At 39.5% G+C, this 22,024-nt stretch overlaps 1 protein-coding gene across 2 annotated transcripts in view; it reads right to left on the bottom strand.

The window, feature by feature from the left end:
• VWA5B2 (von Willebrand factor A domain containing 5B2) overlaps positions 1-22,024 on the bottom strand; it is a 1,682,718-nt gene that overhangs the window by 254,555 nt on the left and 1,406,139 nt on the right. The window lies entirely within an intron of this gene.

The following is a 22,024-nucleotide window of genomic DNA, read 5'->3' as shown; positions in this document are numbered from 1 at the left end:
GTATGAGCACAGAGTACCTTGCACTCTGCTAAAACAGTATAGCATAGTCAATCATCTGTCTGACTATGGCATAAATTTAGACATAAAAATGTGACTAATGTTGTCATAGTACAGTGGAGACCCACTCATCTGTCTAATGCTCATGCCACACAACAAAATCCAGTGGTTTGTCTGTTTCCACACATATTTTACACTTCATTATGCTATTTTATATTTGTAATATTTTATTTTGTAGCAGAAGGCCTCTCACCTGTCAAGCACAGTTGCTAATCTTTCAGCTAACATTTTGCAATCCAGAGCTATTCATCCTTCAGATAGTAAAATAATACAGCACATAATAATTTATTTGTTACATTCTAGCACAGAGAAACACAAATTGTTTCAAACCTTGTTTAGCATTCAGTCATACCAAAAAAGGAAACATTTAAATAACACAAACATCATCAAGAATAAAAAAATCATTCAAATGGTAAAAGTTATAAAACATTTTCACTCCCTTAAATCCTTCCATTTCCTAAAACAATTAATGTAATCACTCTTCTGCCTCAGCAAATAATTCCATAAATGTTAAGTAGCACAACCATTAGCAATTACTTACTTAAGAGCAGTGCAATTATAACACTGAAGTAACCCTTTGCTTAGACTTATATTTCACCTCTTGTCGTAAAAACTTTGCATAAGGATTGGGGATGCAGTATCTGTTCACAATAAGTTTTCCACAATTCACCAGCCCTAACTACCATAGGATCATAGGCTCTTAAGAAGTTACTTGACTATTGGCCCTGAGGCCCTTATAACCCTAGCCAAGAGCTTAGCCGATGTTTAGATAAATCAGCACCCAAAGCCCCTGTCCAGCAGGGACACAGGTGGAATCCCAGGGGTATATTTTCTCTTTCTCATTATCCAGGTTGTGCTTAAAAAGAGATAATGAAGTACTCCGCTTGACATGGAAAGGGAGTCTATTCCAAAGAAGGGGGAGTCTCTGGGACACAAATCTGTCTCATCGACAAGTCCTGTTGATAACACAGAGAACATATAAATGCTAAACAGGAATTTAGCAGAGATCAGGAATGAACCCTGTACCTCGGAGGTAAATACCTTAACCATTATGTTAACCAGTCTAAACAATGTCATTACCAAAAGTGAGAATCAAACACTGCAACCTTTGTGTGATAGTCAAACACATTAACCATTATACCAAGTCCCAACCTATCATTCCTCCCTGCTTTGTATGCACCTGTTTCACATATTAGCCCAGAGGTCCCGAATAGTTAAAAATTTCTTTTTTCCCTAGGTATAGTTTTCCTTTTAGTCATAAGGCTAGTTAATAATATCCTCAACTCTTCTATTGTCTGAGCATCCTTTGTTTTCCATTGACAGCATACCACTCAACTGTCCAGATTTTCGCAGAATGTTCAGATTTTTGCCTCATATTTTTGGTCTGTTCCTCATAAAATTTGTGGTTTCCTGGCAAATCATTGAGGATTGAAGTCATTAAATAATACTAAATAAGACAGGTACCTGTGTTTCGGACGTCATAGTCTTCAGAAAGTATACAATAATGCAAAACCTATTATTCTAGATATTTTTTAAGTTTATAGGTGCAATATGTAAAACCTTTCCCTATTTTGGGGCCTTTTCCCTCCATTAATTTTGGCTTTGTTCAGACTTCTTGCACTGAGAGCTTGATAGCTATGACTGACAGGTTATCACCTTGTTTTGCCAGTAGTAACATTTACAACAATAAGTAATGTACATGCCTACCTGGATTGTATGACTTGCGCATCCAAGAAAACTTTGGCTGACATGACTAGATGTCTACCTTCCACCACATTCACCATCTGTTATAGCTCACCTCTAAATACTAGATATTAATTTGGTATGTGACTGGCCAGTGTCACTCAAGTCCAGCAACTAGTATTTACTCTTGGAATCGTTGTTGTATAAAAGTACTTATGCAAGCATTTCCAAGTGAGTAATCCAAATCTATGTACTTTCGTAGATAATCTAGTCATCACAAAGATTTATGTCCATCTCTGATCTGTATTTTTAGTATTAACTAACTTTTCCCACACCCTTCTCAAATCTTTGACTGCTGGCCCCTCAGAATAGACAGTGCTAAATACCTGAGCTTCTTGACCAGATAGTATAGAGTCTTCCTCTGTCAGCTGATGTTTGTATTTTAATGCAACCTGATAACATTTCCATTTCCTACAGAGATCACACTTGGATATCATTGACTAGTATTTAATTTCTGTAGAAATTCTTTGAGCAATAGCTTAAAACTTTCATGAGTAAAAAGTTTTTGATCCCTGCCTAATAGTGTCTAATATCTGCAACTTATTTATCTTCCATTAATGTCGAAATAACGCTTCTATCTAGTCAGGCTATTGTGGCATCTTTTTTTTTAGTTTTATAGCTAGTTTGTTATGTTTGCTTGTTTACTGAGGTATAGCACTGATCAAATATGGTTACTGCAGGTGCATCATGGGTTTCTCAGCTCAAGAAGGTTACAACAAGTAGGTACACACATGTACAATAAAAAGTAATAAAATGCAACAACGTAACAACATTTAGATATTACATGGTCATAGTGAGAATTAGCAGAAATGTAAAAAGTTCCTAAAACTAAAATTGTAGGCTGATATATATCCTAAATCTGGGGACACACACAGACATGTACAAATGGTGGACTCATCTTAGAATGTCTCTTTGCTTCCTGTTCTGATTCAAGAAATAAAAAAATATATATAAGGATCTGGAAGCAACAGTAGTTGAAACCACAAAACTGTTGCACTTAATAACCAAAGCACTTTTATCTGTTTTCAGAGTGCAGAAGCCACCTTTAAGTAAAACTGTCATGATGGTGCTCATGATCAAAGAGTTGCTGGCAACCCTCACAAAGGTGTTCTAGTCCTCATTGAGGGATAACACTCAATTTACAATCAGCACCACAAACCATGAAGCACAACTAATGCACCTACACAACATGCTCTCTGACCAACATCAGGAGATTGGAAAGAACATGGTAAACATCAAGATTTTATTTATTTATTTAACATTTGTTTACTGAGAAAGTCTCACTGGGACTGAGTCCATTTTCAAAAGAGGCCTGGATAGAAATGCTCCAGATGCATGTCTTTGGAATGTGGTAGAAAACCAGAGCAACTGAAGAACACCCACACATACACAAGGAGGACATGCAGACGCTGCACAGAGAGCACCCCAGCCAAGAAATGAACTGGAGAATCTCTTGCTGTGAGGTGACAGCACTAACTACTGCACCATTGCACTGCCCATGCTAAAAAAAAAAAAACATCAGAGCACACACAATCTTCCTAAATAACATAGATACCTTGGATAACCTTGACAATAGAGCCAGGCAGAATAATATACGTAGACTGGATCTGCCAGAAAAGATAGAGGTGAATGACCCAAAACTGTTTATAACAAACAGACTGAGTAAACGATTGGGAGACCATAGAATATGCACACAGGAGATCTCCTATTTTGTGAAGTGGCAACAAGTGACATTAATTTATATTTACATGCCTCAGTTTTGTGGACAAAGAATTTATGACTACAAAAGCAAGAATGCTGGGGCCGATCTCAAGTTAGCTGAGACAACAGGTCCAGTCTGTTCTTGAATGTAGGGGAGCCCTGTCCCTAAAATGTAAAGTCCTGGCACCATGTCTTTTATATTTCATGGAATAAACATCCTCATTGGGCCTTTTCACTCTTTTTAGAGTTTTTTCAAGTTTTAGCTTCTGGGATTTAGGCCCTGCATTTGAGCAGATTTCTACTTGTTTGTACCGAAATTAACTGAGGTGGGCTACCAGCCACAACTCTGAGCTATCACATGACTAGAGACTACTGAGCTTCCAAAAAAACATAAGTTGCCTGTTTTTTTTTTTTTTTTTTTTGCTTATTTATACTATTTACTGCACTTTTTATTGCCTGCTGCCTACCTTTACACTGTATTTATTTACAGTGTACTAAACTACACTGTTGTACTACAATTGAATGCTTTACTGTGCCTGTAAAATCAAATTTTATTAATATTTTCACTGTTTACCAAGCTTTATTTGTTGTTTTCACTGTTTGTTAAGTAGTTACTGGTATATTTCCACTGTTTTAAAACTATCAGTTCTGCTTGTACTGGTTTTCCCACCAAGCAGTGTTTAAATAACTGATCTGTTAACTGTTTAAAACATTCTTTATAGCCTCCTGGCAGATTTTCTGTTGTTATAAAATCTTTTTAGTGTCTCACTGCTATTTTTCTGTTGTGTTAAACATTCTCTAGTGTTTCCCACTGAAACTAGGGTAGCTAGTAGCTATACCATAGTCCAGATACAGGCTTGCTGCTTCTGGAACTGTTTATAGTGGTTTGTTTGTTCTCAGCATGTTTTCAAGGCCATCTTGGATTGGAAGTGGCTTATCTGCACTTTTGTGAGAGAATTGTGCTGACTGGGATCTGTCTGGTAAAGGGAGGCCAGTTTAGAACTTAGAATAAGCATCCTCAATCTGAGTTTTTTCAAGGTTTAGAGATTTTTCAAATTTTTAGCTTCTGGTATTTAGGCCTTGCATTTGAGCAGGTTTCTGCTTGTTTGTATGTCATGCAGCACTGCACAGTGCCACACAATTGGTCACCAAAGCTGGACAGTTAAATTCAAAAAATTGTCTGTAAAACTCAAGTAGAAATATGCATCCACTGAGCTCCTCAGTGATTGATTTTGAAAAGCCACCCAAGTGACAGCAGTCTTCAACCTAGCATTATGAGCAGTTGGACTACCCTTGTTTCTTCTGTTAACCTTGTTGACTTTGGTCTCTTGAGGCAGTGTAGCAATTGCCACATATACACAGACAGCCCCCTACTAATAGCACACTCTAGTACAAAGTACAAGAGATGCATTTACACCAAGAATCTAGAATCCATGCTCTCTCTCACTCAAAACAGTAACACGGAGAAGGTTATCAGCTCATGTACCACGTACACATAGTACCATTACTCATACACAAACCACTACTCATACACATACATCAAACGCGCAAATCCACATACATGGAGATTTTGTCAAAAGACTTACAAAAAACACCAGAGACCTCCAAATCACAAGACTGCTACAACAAACACAGTCCCTACACCTCCAATGGCACATAGCAACACCTGTGTTTCACCCACCAAGCCCGTAAGGTGTAACACTCAAAAACAAAGTTTTCTTGTCATTGGAGACTCAATAGTGAGACACAAGGATGTCCCACTCACCAGGCTGGACAAAGAGAAAGTCATGGTCAGCTGTTTGTCCAGTGCCAGGATTCATCAAATCACCCATGCAATCAGGTCTCTCAGCAACAAGTACCGTTATGACTCTGTCATAGTTCATGTTGGTGTGAATGACCTGAGGCATACCTCACTGGACTATATGAAGAGAGACATGGTTGAGCTCTCTGAGTATGTGTCCCAGGCAGGCATATCCCTAGCCTTGAGCAGCATACTACCCTCACCTAGAATGATGCCAAGGTATAAACAAAAAATTAATGATTTCAATTATTAGCTCAGTTTCTGGTGTCATTCAAAGGGGATCCGGCACCTGTCAGTCTGGGAAGCCATGGTCGACAAACTTTGCTGCTTTGCCAGAGATGGTTTGCATATGGCACTTATAGGCTTTTGGCTGCTGGCAAAGGCCCTTGCCTCCTCCATAGTGCCATCTTTAGGCAAGGTCTCAAAAACAGCATTACAGATGAGAAATTAACCAATCAGAACAAAATAAGCGTCATACTGCTAAATGCTAGTAGCTTAAACCAAAAACTGTACTCCCTGGAAGCACTTCTATCATTAAAAGATGTAGATGTCTGCGCAGTCACAGAAACCTGGTTCAAGGTTTCAGAGAGTACCCTGGCCTTGCAAGGCTACAATGCTTTCCACATCTTTAGACTGCAAAATGAACATGTGAAAACCAAAGGAGGTGGTGTTTCAAGCTATATTAGAGACAAATTCACCTCCTGTCTAGTTAGACTGGACAACTCAGGACCCCCATTCAAGTTATAGCCAGTTATAGATCCCCCTTCATGGGTCACGATGCCCATGAAGCCTACTTTTCCAAACTGGAGACAATCCAAATTTTACCAAACACACTGACTATGGGGTATTCAGCTATCCCACTATCAACTGGGAACCTACGCTAGTCCTAACTCACTAATGCAAAATTTCCTTGACTTTGTTAATTCAAATGCCCTGGAACAAGTTATACATACCCCAAGAAGAGGAACAAACAGTCTAGATCTGGTCCTCACCAACATGTCAAACAGATGCACTGCTGCAACTGTTGAACACTCATTTGTTAAAAATGACCACAAATCAGTCACCTTTGTGCTGGAACTAACACCAGAACTCAAAGAGGGTGAAATCAGACTAAACAACTTCACCAAGGCAAACTATACCCTCCTAGGTGAAGGTAAAAATGCATTCCATCCCCACCCCAAGCTGGAAGTGGTAACTATGCCAAATCTTAACTAAATCCCTGGACAATCACTTGCATAAATGTATAAACTCAGCTATACTAGAAAGAATCAAAGTCAGAGCCCCAAGTAAAAACAAGCTGCCATGGTGGACATCCAGCATCAACAAAATTTGCAATAAATGCAAAAAGTTGCTGTTCAAGAAAACAAAGGTAAGGCCTCAACAAAGGAAAAGCACTCCCCTAGCAACAGACCTGGGGAATTACAAACCCATAAGCCTGACCAGCCTCATCTGTAAGGCCATGGAATGTATCATTATGGACCTCATAAATAAAGACATAGGTGACCTCCAAACCCTGGATCCTACCCAAATCGGTTTCATGAAGGGCAGATCCTGCCTGTTAAATCTGATGAATTTCTTTGAAAGTGTGATCAAGGCCATTGATGAAGGCAAATCTGTGCACACAGCATACATCAACTTGGTAAAGGCTTTCAACACAATCCCACATTCAGCCATTATCGATAAACTTAGCAAACTGAATGTAAACCCCTTCGTTGTAAGATGGTTTGTCAACTGGCTCACAAACCTGACACACACTATCAAAGTGGGTGACTCTACCTCAAGCCAGCAGACCTGTTACCAGTGGAGTGCCACAGGGGTCATTGCTGGGCTTCCTACTGTTTGGTACATACTTCACAGAAGTTCAGGTCAGAACTAAAGGGTTGTGGCTGACCAAGTTTGCAGACAACTGCAAACTAAGTGCAATCACTGAATCCCCAAATTATGTCAGTATACTCCAGAAGGGTCTCATGCAGACCAACGACTGGTGTATCAGTCATGGTCTCAAACTGAATGCAAAGAAATACATCATCATTACCTTCGGCACAAATAATGTGCCTTCACACTATCAAATCAACAACAATACCCTAATTACCCATGAAGTAGTAAGGGACTTGGGATCACAAGTTGACTGAGATCTTAACTTTTACTACCATGTGTCTACTGTAGTAAGGAAAGCTTTCTATGTAGCACACTTGATTAGTAAAGGCATTGCCTCAAGAGCAAAAGAAATTATAACCCCCCCCTATACTCGGCACTTATCTGGCCCATAATCGAGTATAATGCCCTATTTGGCATGTACTGTATTAAGCATCTGCAGAAATTAGACAGACCTCAGAGGTTTCTAAAAAAAAATCAAGGGGCTCCAGCATGAGCCTTACACAGACCAACTAAAGTCCCTGTTATTATACTTCATATGATATAGACTTCTGTGGAAGACCTATGCCTGGCCTACAGAGCAATCCAAGACCAAACCTAATGAACTTGTTGCATATCTGTAAATCAAACGGAACTAAGGTTATCCATTTCAGGGACCTAAATATGGCCTGTGACTTAAATAGGACATGCTGGAGATACAGATTTATCTCCCAGTGACTGCTGCATCTTTGGAACAGGCTACCAATTCATATGAAACCAAGCACCTCTATGACACTGCTCAAAAGGAACCTGGATGAGTGGATGGGACACTCTGAATCTTTACCAGGGATAGCGCCCACAACCCTCCAGGACATGGGCAGTCATCATTAAATGCAATCTTGGGTATTGACTAGCATTTCTATGTACTGCTCTAGGATGAAATGCCTATGCTTAAAATGACATCTGGGTCGATAGCCTAGTAATCTCCTATGATCCTACAATCCTATGAAAGGGGTTATATAGTCCAGCTTTGGTTCACATCAGTATTGCATATTGCCAGAAGAAGTCAAATGCACAGTTTCTCATCTGCTGAAGAAGTAGAAAACTTTACTGTGGCTGCACCTGACTCAAAAAGGAAAATGCTCTCAGAAATATTAAAAAGCACCATAAGTGACTTACACAACAGCATGAGTTTTGCAAAAAAGAGAAAAAGGCCAAATACCCCTTCCCCCTCCAAGCTGGTGAATGGCTTCAAGGTAAATTTTAAAAAGTAGATACGATCTGCTGGAACAGATGCAGACCCCTTGGACACAGTGAGCACACTTTTAGGAAATAACAGATTTGACCCCCTCTCAGCCTTATCAACCCAGGACAAATGGAAATGGAATTTGCTGGCCCTGAAATTGAAAACACTAAGGTGGAATCCCCAGAGGCCTCATGTTATGACAAAACCCTCGTAAACTGAACTCCTTCCCAGTGTGACCACAACACAGTACCTCCTCATATGATCACAAGATTCTCCTTAACCTGCTAAGGGACCTTACCTTAAAAAAGCTAGCAGAAGGCAAGCAAGAACAACTAGTTTTGCTCATAATTAGAGCAGAATTCATGACTACTGTCAAAAGACAACCTCTCAGACAGGTGCCAGGCTTCAGTGGCTATAACCCTGAATTATTTAATGAGATTAAAGATATTCTGTGGAGACCATTGCTAAGCCTGTACATGGAATTTGAGGGAAAAGGAGATTTCCCCAAGACCTACTAACTACCAAGATGTTCCTCTTCTAAAGCCAATTAAAAGTGGGAACTGTCCACAAGTTAACACCCCATCTCTCTCCTTCAGCTAGAATATAAAACTTAAACCAAATTCCTTGGAAATAGATTAGTAAACATCTTCCAAGCTTAATCCTGACTAACCAATGGGTGATCCTCAAGAATAGCGCTGAACTCATACGTCTATGACTCAGTATGACTCAGTACGCAACACTGGTGCTGAACCAACAATTAATGTGGTGTAGCAATACGTATAGATTTCACGTAAGCCTTTGATTCTGTTACATGGTGCTGTATTTGGGATATACTCAGTTACATGAATTTTTTTCCAGCTTTCATCTCCAAATGTAACTCCTATATAATGGTCCTATGGCAATTATAACCTCCGATGTTTTCATAAGCAACACACTAAAACATCAGCAATCAGTAATCAGAAATTAAAGATCAAAGATGGACATAAATCTTTGTGATGACTAAATTATCTACCAAACAGGGCTGCCTCCTCTCCCCATTATTATTCACGCTCATCACTGAACTTTGCATGCAATACTTTGGAATGGAATTTGAAAACAATATAATTCCCAGTCCGGTCCACAAGCACATGGCCACTACATGGTTTTCCAATGACTGTGTGACATGGATTTCAATACCACACATCTGTTATGAGAAAGTACTTTTGATACTTTAAACATTTGACCTCCTATAAAGGGCTAGAGCTTCAAGATAAAAAAACAAAATAAAAAACTGCTTTTCCCTCTGTCTGGTATTGCAATGGATATAATGAGCTCCTAATACAACATATGTAAATGGAATATTGTGAAGAAATTAACATGTCTATGCATTCATTTAACATTTGAACCCAGCAAACTGCTGACAGCAATTGCAAACCTCGTCTGTTACGTTTACATAGATGGACTGTTCGAGGAAATCCCACACCCCATTCCTAACAAAAGTATGAATGATAAAGATGTATATTCTACAGAAAATCCTTTATATTATGAAATATTACCTAGCCGTTATACATTTACATATGCACACATATTCTAAACTGAGATAGCTAACTTTCCATGGAACTGATCACACCTTAGGTTTGGTCAGTATCTTCTGCTGCAATGTGGCAGGGTGGGTCTCCCAAACTTCAAACACTACAATGATGCTGTCACACAAAGTCAGTACATTAATTCAAGATGCCAACTCAGGTCTATTTGGCTTATGCTTGAAATCTAAATAGTTGGATCCAGCCCCAGAAGTCCAGGAAATCATGACTTCAACAAAGTCTGGAACTAATTAGTTGGGAAGTAAGATACTTCAAGAGACAATGAATGAATGAATTCCCTAGATTACAAATGAGCAGAATTTGGGACTTTCCCATTTCCTGAATAATAGCAAACCACTTCATGGGAATAATTGGATCAGAGCATGCACATTTTTGTCATAGAAGTATGGTAAATATGGGGGGGGGGTGACATAATGGACTTTAATGTCCTCAAAGAGAAATTCACAACTGTTGTGATGCCAGTACCTATGGCTACATGGTCACATAAAAAACATCTTTTTTGAAGAGTACTTCCAGAGTAAACAACTCCTTACCAAATGTTCTTCACTGGACATCTCAAGAAACCAAATTACATCATACATCTCTAACATCAGAAGCTGTGCTCAACTACTGGACAAGCTCATCTGGGATGCAGCTCTCCCACCAATAATGGTCTACTGCATTACAACTTTGTCCCCCCCCCAGAATCTTCACAGAATGCTTCATTTTACCACGTTTAAGTTAGTACATTAAAGGCAATAATCATCCCACAGATTACATAAAAGACAACAGGCTGACTCAGAAAGGCTGCTGCCATTGTAATATGCCCAATGTGGACTACTTCCATATGGTCTGGTTATGCCCACAAATTCATGCAAAATGGTCTGTTCTCTTTGAGGTGATTCTCTGGGCCACCAGATCCAACCTCCCACCCCAAAAGCATTTGAATTCTGGCTATTGGGCATTTTCCACACCAAACTGTTCTATTAGTACACCATTGCTGGCATTGGCCAGATTAATTTCCCTTACTTTTATAGCTTTTCTCTTCAAAAATTGGGCGATCTTTTAAAGGAACCGGCATGTGGTTCTTGCATAATATATACAAAGATATACCATATGCCTCTCTCACAAAAGTGAATAAAGAAGAATGGAATTTCAGGTAGACAATATCCCTCTGTGTGTTAGTCAAACAGGACAAACTGGGCTAGCCTTCCATACATAAGGGTGTTAGAGACAGATATGCAGAGAGACTACAGCAAACCCTGGGCAAGTGGGTAAAATCCATCACTCTGTTTTTTCAAATAATAGTTGTGATATGTCTTAGTTCATGGTTCAAGTAATATAATGTTATAGGTACACACAGACTACTGGATTATGTAGAAGTTTTGAGGCAGTATTATTTTTTTTGTTATGTGGTATAATATCCTACCATGGACAAGAGGTTGGTCTTTAGGATTCTTGTAATTTCAGAGCTCCTGACATCTGAACAACTGACTGTAACCCTAACCTTGTCTAGCCCTGTGGCTGGAGAATCTGTATGCCTAACAAGTGAATAACAAAGATATTTTTGTTTAGTAGTACAAAGCTAGCAGTAAATTGGCTCTTGGTGACTTAATGAAGTAGGTGTGCATCATGGAGAAGTACTGAAGAATTTCCCCTCAAATTTATTCTTACTAGTTCTAGGAGATTTTCACATATATTTTAAAGGCTTCTGTGTGTGACATTTTAATGTGACATTACTGAAAATGTGGCAGAGGTGAGGGAGAACATTTATTTTATTTATTTATTTATTTATTTGACATTAGTTTATCGGGAAAGTCTGACTGGGGTCAAAGGATCCCATTTTCAGCAGAAGCCAGGGAAGAAAAGCTCCAAGGTACATGGTAATTAATAATACTTTACAACTGAATTCTTATATAAGTAAAATATATATGCCAAAAAAGTGCACTGGAAGAGACATGCCAGACATTCACAAGGCAACAAAAGTAGGAAGATGAGTGTACGATGGCCATTCCACAATATTTTAGGTGAGAGGGATGCCTCCAGTTGCAATTCTTATAGACTAATTTTATTTAATAAAGTTCATTATCAGTGAGGATAAGGCAGTTGCTTATTTTCTGCGAGTTCAGTCAGTAAGGTGGCTACTGCAGCAAAGTTATGGATGAATTTTCAGTAACATTTATTTTTATTTTATTTATTTTACATTTGTTGACCGAGCTAGTCTAGCTGGATGAATGTCCATTTTCAGTAGAGGCCCGGGGAGAAAAGCTCCATGTTGAGTACAACAAGCCATTAACAAATGATATACAAACTAACATTATAGAATAAAAAACACCAAAATTAAGTACAATCATGAAAAAGTATACAGAAGAATACAGCAAAATAGAAGGAAGTAACAATTAGTTGTATACAAAAACAGAGCATAAAACATTTTTTTTTGTTTTTTTTTTTTGTTTTTTGTATAAGGCATGGCCAGAGCAATAAACATAGATGAAGTATTGATATCCAAGTGGAGACTTCAGTAGAAAGTTATATCCTGAGCAGAGTTAGAAGAGAAGGCTATTTAAACCAGGAGGTTGTAGGTGGGAGGAAGCAGCAGCTAGTCAGGGATAGAACAGGAGCATAAACAGTGAGACATGAGATGAAGCTTAAGCTTCTTTTTGAATAGAGTATGAGAGCAGAGAGTTGTAAGTTCAGAGGGAAGAGCATTCCAAAGTCTACCAATGGAATTGCAGCAGAGGGAGTCTCCTGCCAAATTGTTGGATCTGCAGGTGTTAATCAGAAGTTTGTTAGAAGAGCGTAGGTTTTTTGGATTTTGGTAGAGGGTAAGGAGGCTTGCAAGAATAGGAGTATTAGAGGATTGGTGTTGGGTTTTGTGGAAACCTTGCAGGGTTAAGCTAGCTATTATTACTTCCCAGTATTTGCAGGGCTTCAATACATTTCCATAGTTAGTTTGCAAAGGCTTTCATTTATCAGGCTGCCTAATGTTAGAACATCCCATGAGATACAGAAATGTCCCAACCTGTTTTACCTGTTACTGTTTGGGGCTAGTTTTGAATAATTTTTCCCCACCTTGGTTATACCTTCCCTTGACAAAAACTCTGACTATTTGAATTTTTCTATATTTAGTTAATATTTAGTGGAATTGTTAGTATGGACCATTGCTGTAAATGAATGCAACATGTCCTGGCATTTATTTTGGTGATTTTCACAGTCTTTACTAAAAATAACCTTGTCATCCAGGAGGGTAGTGGAATTTGTTGATACATTTTGGTGAGTGGAAAAGTACCTCAACTTCCACTGTTTTTACTCTGGCTCATCTACCTTGGCCGTCAGGTTAATATCAAACCTGGAGACTTTATTGAGTCTCCTGAAGCCATTACACAAGCATATGGTACCACCAAATTTGATTGCAGTGCAACTAGACTGTTTCACGCCCTTTGAGATTTTTCAGTAATTCCCTAATTTTAACATTTTTGGAACTCCTAACTATTGACCTCCCTCTAGGCTTCTGGGATTCTACTCTCTCCCTTTCTCCTGCTGGAGTAATTATATCATGCTGTACCTGGACGGTGCTGTACATCTCCTGCACAGTCTCCCTGACTTTCTTCATTTTTTGTGAATTAGCAGAGTATCAGACACTCAGACTTCTGGGTCAGGTTCTTGAAACTGGAAACCTTGCAGGGTTAAGCTAGCTATTATTACTTCCCAGTATTTGCAGGGTTTCAATACATTTCCATAGTTAGTTTGCAAAGGCTTTCATTTATCAGGCTGCCTAATGTTAGAATTTGCATATCCTACTTTTCAAATATCTAATAAAGTCCCTGCAGTTGGCCAGGAATTTGTATTCCATGGTAGGTTCTAGACTGAGTACCTTGCCTCTGTGCTAGACTTTCTCACCTTGTCATTTCTATTGTAATTACATTTTGTGCATCATGTTGTTGTTCAGTGTTTTCACTCTTTCAATGTAGAGGACAGTAGACAATCGTTCTTGCATCTGACATGTTTGACAACACTGGGAAAAGGGGTACACTCTTGGTTTTAAGTTTTCTTAGCTATGACTAAAATGTCTCTTGGACGTCTTCCATGTAACAGTTAAATGATGCAAACCCACTGAAAAAACAGTTTGCCTCATGAATGGCAAACATTAAATATATGAGTAGAGTGCCCCTTTTCTTTCCAACCCCATCGACACGTCAGCATTTTTTTCAAAGTTTCATTGAACTGCTCCACCAACCCATCTGTTTATGGCATACAAAATTCATATGCTGTTTGATTTTAAGTAGTTAGCATAATTCTTTTGTTCCCTGTTTTGCCAGGATTTCCTTAAGTATATCCTCTTCAATAAACATTAACACTAATTCCCTAGAAATTGATTTTGCAGTAACTCTTCAGAGTTGTATTGTTTTGGGGAAGCAAGTGGTTAAATTCACAGCTACCTGTACACACTGAAGCCCCTTCATAGTTTTATCTAAAAGCTCTGTATATCATTCTTAGTTTTTCAGATGGTGTCTTTATAACAAGGAATGGTACTAGTGTCAGCAAAATCCTTTACAAGGGGATGTTTTCTGGTACTCTGGACAGGAAGTACAAAGTTTTTCAATGCTTGCAAAAATCTTTGGCAATAACATTTTCTCAGTATATTATCCTTTGTTTTTTCTACCCTCACATTTCTCCCAAAGTGATAATATTTACTGTGCTAATCAGACTGGAAGCAGGAAAGAAACTAAAAAAAAAAAAAAAAAGATAAGTAAACGTTTACAGAAAGGGAATGGCAAAATTACTACTGCAGGCAAAATAAATTATATTATGACTATGATTCTTCCTCATATTATTACGTTACAGACTTTACTCAAAGAATATGCAGCCAAGGTACACTAAAATAGTATTTCAATGCAGGAGCAGCTGATACTATCTTCAGAAGAGGGATTGGTGTTGATACATCTCCCCTCACAAGTCATAGCATTCTATTTGACACAATAAATCAGACTGCATGAAGATGGGGGAGATATTGAACTGTGGGGGAAAGAATTATAGTCCTCTGTAAAGAAACTCTATGCCAAACACTTGGGGAAAACTGAGAGATAAGTCTTAAACAAGTTGGAGACATAACATGGAAAGCACCTGTATATATAAACTAATTTGTGAACATTTAGAGGTCAAGGGTGAAGTGACCAGCCAACAGCAGGCAAAATGGGAAGAATAAGGGTGTTAGGCAAAGCAGATATGTATGTCAGAGGGCATGATGGACAAGGGTGGATAATACATCTTTAACAAGAATTGTAAAGGTGTTTTCAGATTGGAAATCAACATATTTTATTTCAGATTTTAATATTATAATAAGGACTTATATGGAATGTTCCAACCCTATGCAGGGGTAGAACAATAGGGCAGATTAAAAAGGGAAGAAGTAGTATAATTTATAATGATGTCAACACAGGTGTGCAAAAAGGTGAGTAAGATTACACAGGGCATGGAAAGTTAAGGAAGCTACTAATTAGAAGCCATCACAGTATGAATGCAATTACGTATAGGAAAATATGCATCACATTAAGAAATGGCATATGTCTGGGACAAGCAGAGGAGGGTCTTACACTTGATACAGTACACCTAATAAGATAATGTGGGTCAGGGAATCATAAAAGAGACATGCTGAAGACATGGAACTGAGGATACCCGGATGCTACATATGTTTTATGACTGTAGAAGGGCACAATAAAGATGGAGACAAGTGAACTGAAGGTTGTCAGAGAGATTTGGAAACACTCTAACTTGGTCATGGGAAGCTTTGGGACAGGGGGAAGGAAGAACTGTTTGCCCAAATGTTGCTGACATTTATCTCAAAAATAGGAATTAAGAACGGTTCATAGGTTGGTACTAGGCTATCAGCCCTAGGGCCTATACAAGCCTAGGTATAAAAATTCCCTGGCTATTTCTTCCCACAATATTTACTTCCCTGGACCCCTGTCTAGCAGGGCAACTGACGTGATCCCTGGGGTGAATTTCTTATCTCCCATCCAATCATCAAGGTTCCTTTTGAAGAGGGCCAAGGAGGCGCTCTGCTTGACATGTATGGGCAGTCTATTCCAGAGTATGGAGAGTCTCTGGGTCAGGAATCTATCCCTCCAACATGTTTTGTTCATTGCGGTGACAAGGTTTAGATCCCTGGAGCGTGTGGCTCTGAGGGATTGGGATTTCTTTAAGTGGAGCATGTCCAGCAGCTTAGGGTTTGACATGGCCTTGTATGTTAAGCAGAGATTGCCTCTGAGTAGACGATATCCCACAGAGTATAGCTGGAGTTTTTTTAGATGGTCAGCATAGGGCATCTGCTTTAGGCCTGTTATTCTTTTAGTGAGGCATTTCTGAGGCCTTTCCAGCTGTTGCAGATGTCTTGTGAGGTACATACCAAATGGGATGTTGTACTCTATAATGGGTCTAATGAGGGATGAGTACAGTGGGACAATGACCTCCTTTTTTCTGGATGAAAAGCCCTTAGTGATGAGGAGTGCCACATACAAGGATTTCCTGACTGTTGTGGCAATGTGGTTATCGAAGGTGAGACCACTGTCCACCTGTGTCCCTAAGTCTCTCATCACACTTTCCATGTTTAGTGTACTGCCACCTATGTGGTAATTCATGGGTACATGTTTTTTCCAAAAGGGGATAACTATATATTTCTTGGCATTAAGCTTGAGCCCATGGCTCTGGCATCAACCATTTGTTTCTGTAAGGCCCTTTTGTAGAATATCAACATAATTTGGGGAATCAATAATGGCTCCCAGTTTGCAGTCATCTGTGAACTTTGTTAGCCAAAGTCCCTTAGTGTTGACCTGTACTTCAGAGAAGTAGATGCCAAACAAGAGCGGTCCCAGGACTGAACCCTGAGGTACTCCACTTGTCACTTGTCTGGAGCTGGATTTGGAGTTGGCTACTTTTACAATCTGGGTTCTGTCGGTAAGCCAGTTGGCAACCCATCGAGTGACATAGGGATTTATGCCCAGCTTAGTAAGTTTATCTATGATTCCAGAGTGGGGGATGGTGCTGAAGGCCTTGTCAAGGCCCAGATAGGCTGTGTGGACTGTCTTACCCTCGTCCAAAGCTTCGGAGACTGATTTGAAGAAGTCAATCAGGTTCAGGAGACAAGATCGGCCCTTCACAAACCCAATCTAGGTGGGGTTCAGTGTTTGAAGGTTGCCAATGTCTTTGTTTATAAGTTCTATGATAATGCGTCCCATGCCCTTGCAGATCAGGCTCGTCAGACAAGTTCTCGGTATCCAAGGTGGATCCCCCCTTGAGGAGTAGGATAACTGTAGCTGTGCACCACTCAGTGGGCATGAAGCCTGAGGTGAGGCTATGATTAAACATGACACTTAAGTGAGGTGCCAGTTCATTTTGTAGTTCATGTAGTACACAGCCCGGGATGTCATCTGGTCCCATGGATGCTGTATTCTTAGCTTTGGAGAGTGCAGTTTCTACCTGTGTGGTCATAATTACCGGAATTTGGCAATCTTTTGGTATTGAGATGGGCCCTTTAGGGGGTGAGTGGGGGTGAAATTGGCACTAAATTGATCTGCCAGGATGTTGGCTAAATGGGCAGTTTGCATGTATTTTAAACTGATTAAAAAGGTTGAACGTTATTATAAACCGAATGTGATGGGAAAAAAACCTTAATAGATGGGTATCAGTGATACATTTTCACTGGAATCTGAACAAAGCTAAGATGCCATAAGGCAAATTGGACCCTGGCTAGAATGAGTTATATATAGTTAACACAAAGATATATAGAAGATAGCAGCTGTCTTGGTCATATGTAAATATGTATATGGTTTTGGAATATTGTCTTTATGTGTAAATTTATATTCTATGTATGTACACGTTGTATAACAGATGCAACCTTATTTTATATTTTCTTTATTTTTATTCATATTTTCTCTGTAGTTTATTTCTTGCTGTTGTAATCATCAGCATCATCAACCACCTTTTCCTATTTTTCTACTTGGGGTTGAAGTGCCGCATCAACTGTCTGCATCTTTATTCAATGCCACTTTCATGCCTTCTTTGACAGTCATGCCTGACTGTCACAGGTATTCTCTCACACCATCGATGCATCAGTTTGCTGGATGCCTTTGTTTCCTCTTGCCTTCTTCCTGTCTGTCCTAAATCTTCTTCACCATATTGTCGTCTGCTTTCCTGCACATCTGCTTGAGAGACTATATCTGTTCTCTTTGACCTTCTCTGCAATTGGAGCTACTAGGGCTTCTGTTCTGATGGCCTTATTTCTCTGTCTGTCCCACAGTGTACATCCTACCACCCATATCAGTCACTTCATCTCCATCACCTCTAGCTTCCTGAACTGCACTTCTTTACTACCCAGGTTTCTGTAACATACAGTAGTACTGGTCACATCACTGTTTTGTGCACCTCACTTTTTCCTTCTTTGGCATTTTTCTATCACATACTATCACTGACACTCTGAGCTGGCTGTAGCCCCACTGATTCTAGCTTTTACATCCTCATTTATACTTCCCTTCTCCTCACACAACCCTTCCAGATATTTGAAGCTGTTAACATGTTCCACTTGTTTCCCTTCTATCGTAGTTTTAAGCCTTTTTTTTATTTCCTCCATATGCTACCATTACAGCTGTCTTATCTGTACTCAGTTTCATCAAGACCCTTTAGTTTTCCATTCCATTCCTTTATCATTTGCTGAAGCTCTTGCTCAGAGTCTGCCTGTAATGCCACATCATCTGCATACAGCAACGTTGTTGATCTGTCCCCTCTGACCTGTTTGCTAATGCAGTTCATCACCAGTATGAACAGCAGGTGGCTGATGACTGAATCCTGATGCATACACACTTCCACTGGGAGCCCCTCTGTGAGTCTGATCGCTGCTCAGTGTGCTACTATGTCCTTGTACATAGCCTGAACTATTTCTACAAAAAATTCTGTGACTTTGAACCATTAAAGGACTGTCCAAATCAGCTTTTTTTGGACCATGTTATATGATTTCTCCAAGCCCAGGAATGCCCAGTTGGACTCCTTTCTCATCTCTAGTTTTGTCCCATTTATCCAACTCCCTGCAAACATTGCATCTGTTGAGCTGCATCCCTGATCTGAACATGAACTGCTCATCTCCCATCTTACTTTCAACTGCACCTCTGGATATTCACCCCTGGTGCCTAATGTTCTAGTGTTCCCTCTCAACCCAAACAATTACATATATCCCTGGTATCTAGTGTTCCCCACTGACCCAGGTAATTAAAGACATCACTACTGATCTCCCCCAACTCATGTAGTTAAAGACTTCCTTGTTGACTAGTGTTACATCAACTCAATGTTTCATGCTAGTCTAGGCATGTGTGGAGATATGACAGCAAGCCAGCCAACCCCCCTCACACACTCACATTCAGTCATTTCACACAAACAAACACACACACACACACACACACACACACACACACACACACACACACACACACACACACACACACACACACACACACACACACGCAGCCCCCTCACATACACACACCCTCACAAATTCCCTAAATCTACCTGACCACTAAACTGTCAAGTATGGTGGTGGGGTGTAAGTGAGATAAAAGCCCCAAAAAAGGACAAATGTTATGCACTGCTCTTATGAACTTAGGACATTGTTAGAATAACATATTTTGTGTTAGCATTCATTTTTCAGAAGGATGTCTGAAACTCAGCTGCTTAACATTATGTAGTGACTTCAGTCCTCAATAATTTACAAGAAAATAATATATTTTATGAGAAACAAGACAAAAATATGAGTCAAAAATCAAAGCATTCTGTGAAAATCTGGTCAGTTGAGGGTTATGCCTATAATCATGAATTTCTAACAACCAAAAACTATGGCTAATGATTCTTTATATATCTGTTCATGTCCAGTCTCTACAGCTGTCAAATCTCATTATATATAAGTAGATAAAAACACCTAAATGTTGCTTGAAACATAAATAAGACATGCTGGACAGACAGATATGTTTCTCAGAGAATTCCCATTCTCTGGAACAGGGTCCTCATTCGTATGAAGCAGAGTCCCTCCTTATTCATATTTAAGTGTAATTTGGACCAGTGGATGCATAATCAGAAATTCAGCCTGGTCTAGTTCATATGACTCTGATGGACAGAGGCAGTCAACAAATCCTTCCCTATAAATCAAATATAAATCAATTTGTGGGTCACATTTGGGTTGCATGGCCAGGCTTCCAAGGGCCCTAGTAGTTGTTAGCCTAGTATACACCTGTGAACCTCTGAACCTATAAGTAATCATTCTCTGTCTTTCACCAGTACTGCTCCTATTTGTGAATTATATCCTCCTGTGACTTCACTAGTAGCACTGCATCAACATATTTAACTGTAGCTGTGGGGGTTACCAGTCTGTTTAGTAAATCTGAATTCATGGTTCGCTCCTCTGTCAAACTCCGACCTGTATCTAGCTTACTTATATGCATACATAGCAAGTGTGGTACAAACATAGGTATGGCACTACCACAAAGGATCACATTAATGAGGGTCCATTTCTATGTTGAAATCACCATAGCCAAAATCCCATATCACCTGTAAACTATAGGTCCCACTCTATTACCAGGAAACCCATAACAATTATATAAGCTTACTGAAACTCTCACCATCAAACCCAATACCACATTCATGGGTGATTTTAATTACCCTACTATTAATTTGGAATCATATATGACACAAAACATGCAGGCACAGAGACAACTGGATGTAAGCATAAATTCCCTGGACCAGATTGATAATAAGCTGACCAGGGACACAAACATACTGGATCTGATCCTGTGTAATGTCCTGTCTGGTGAGGTCAGACCACAAAACAGTCTCCTCTTGAGTAAAAATAAAACCCAAATCCTCAGCTAACAACGGAATGTTCAAGAACTACTTAAGGCTAGCTTCCTACTATTAAGTGATAACCTGGCAAAATTTCAATCACCATTAACCCTGACACCACTCTTGTCGACATGAAGCTGTTCACAGAAATGCTATACAGGCATGTTAATAGCTGCATAGAGGCAACTGTACTTTATTACCCACCAGGAAGAAGTACAGAACTAAGTTAAATAACAAGCTACACTGATGGAATCAAAGCCTCGATTGGCTATATAACCAAAGGAATTAAATAGTAGCAGAAATTAGGAGGTGCAGCACCCTGCAGGGTAAAAGTGCTCTCATCAAACTAAACAAACAAATTGGAGTACAAATAATGTCTACCAAAGCCAAATTTGAGGTAAATTTGGCCTCCCATGCCATGGACAACCACAAGGTATTCTTTAGCTATTTCTGCAACCTCAAAAGCAATACACAGTTGTGTGCAGAGCTCATTGTTAATGGAGCCACCTATACTGAGCCAGAAGACATAGCAAACTAACTGACAGAGAAATTCAGCTCTAAAGTTGCCCCATCTCTTCCCAAGGCCTCCTCCCAGGGAATGCTATTAAATATGACTCTCCCTACTTTCACTATGAAACAGGTCCTTAATGTTCTCCCTAAGGTAAAAAAACACTACATCGACGGATCATGACTATATCCCAGTCTGCCTTCTAAATAGTAGGAAACATGACCTATCAGGCACTCCTAAATTACTGTTTAAACACACCCTCCAAACAGGCTTTATGCATCACTAATTGAGAGCAGCAGCTGGCATCCCTCTACAGGAAGGCAGGCTATCTACAGACCCTGGAAACTACAGATCTATAAATCTCACTAGTCTCATATGAAAGCCATGGAAAGAATTATCATGAAAATAATCAATAATGACATACATACATACATAAATACATACAAATATTTCAAGCACAGGCATTAAAGCCCATCTAGCTTGCCAATATACCAAAACAAGAAGTTATGTACTCACCATAATGTTCGATGTATGTAGTCCATCTCGCCTCACATTCTTACCCGTGGGTTCGGAGCCGAATATCGGCTCCGACTCGGCCAACTTTTCTAGCTCGAAGTCTTCTATTGGCTGGGCTAAGGAGGTATCCCATGCTGCACTGCTCTATATCCCCAGAT

Source organism: Protopterus annectens, chromosome 4.part1 (assembly GCF_019279795.1).
Source record: "Protopterus annectens isolate FY-2018-M chromosome 4.part1, PAN1.0, whole genome shotgun sequence".
NCBI lineage: Eukaryota > Metazoa > Chordata > Ceratodontiformes > Protopteridae > Protopterus > Protopterus annectens.
Note: the sequence above shows the minus strand (reverse complement) of the source record. Positions and strands in the feature narration are given on the sequence as shown.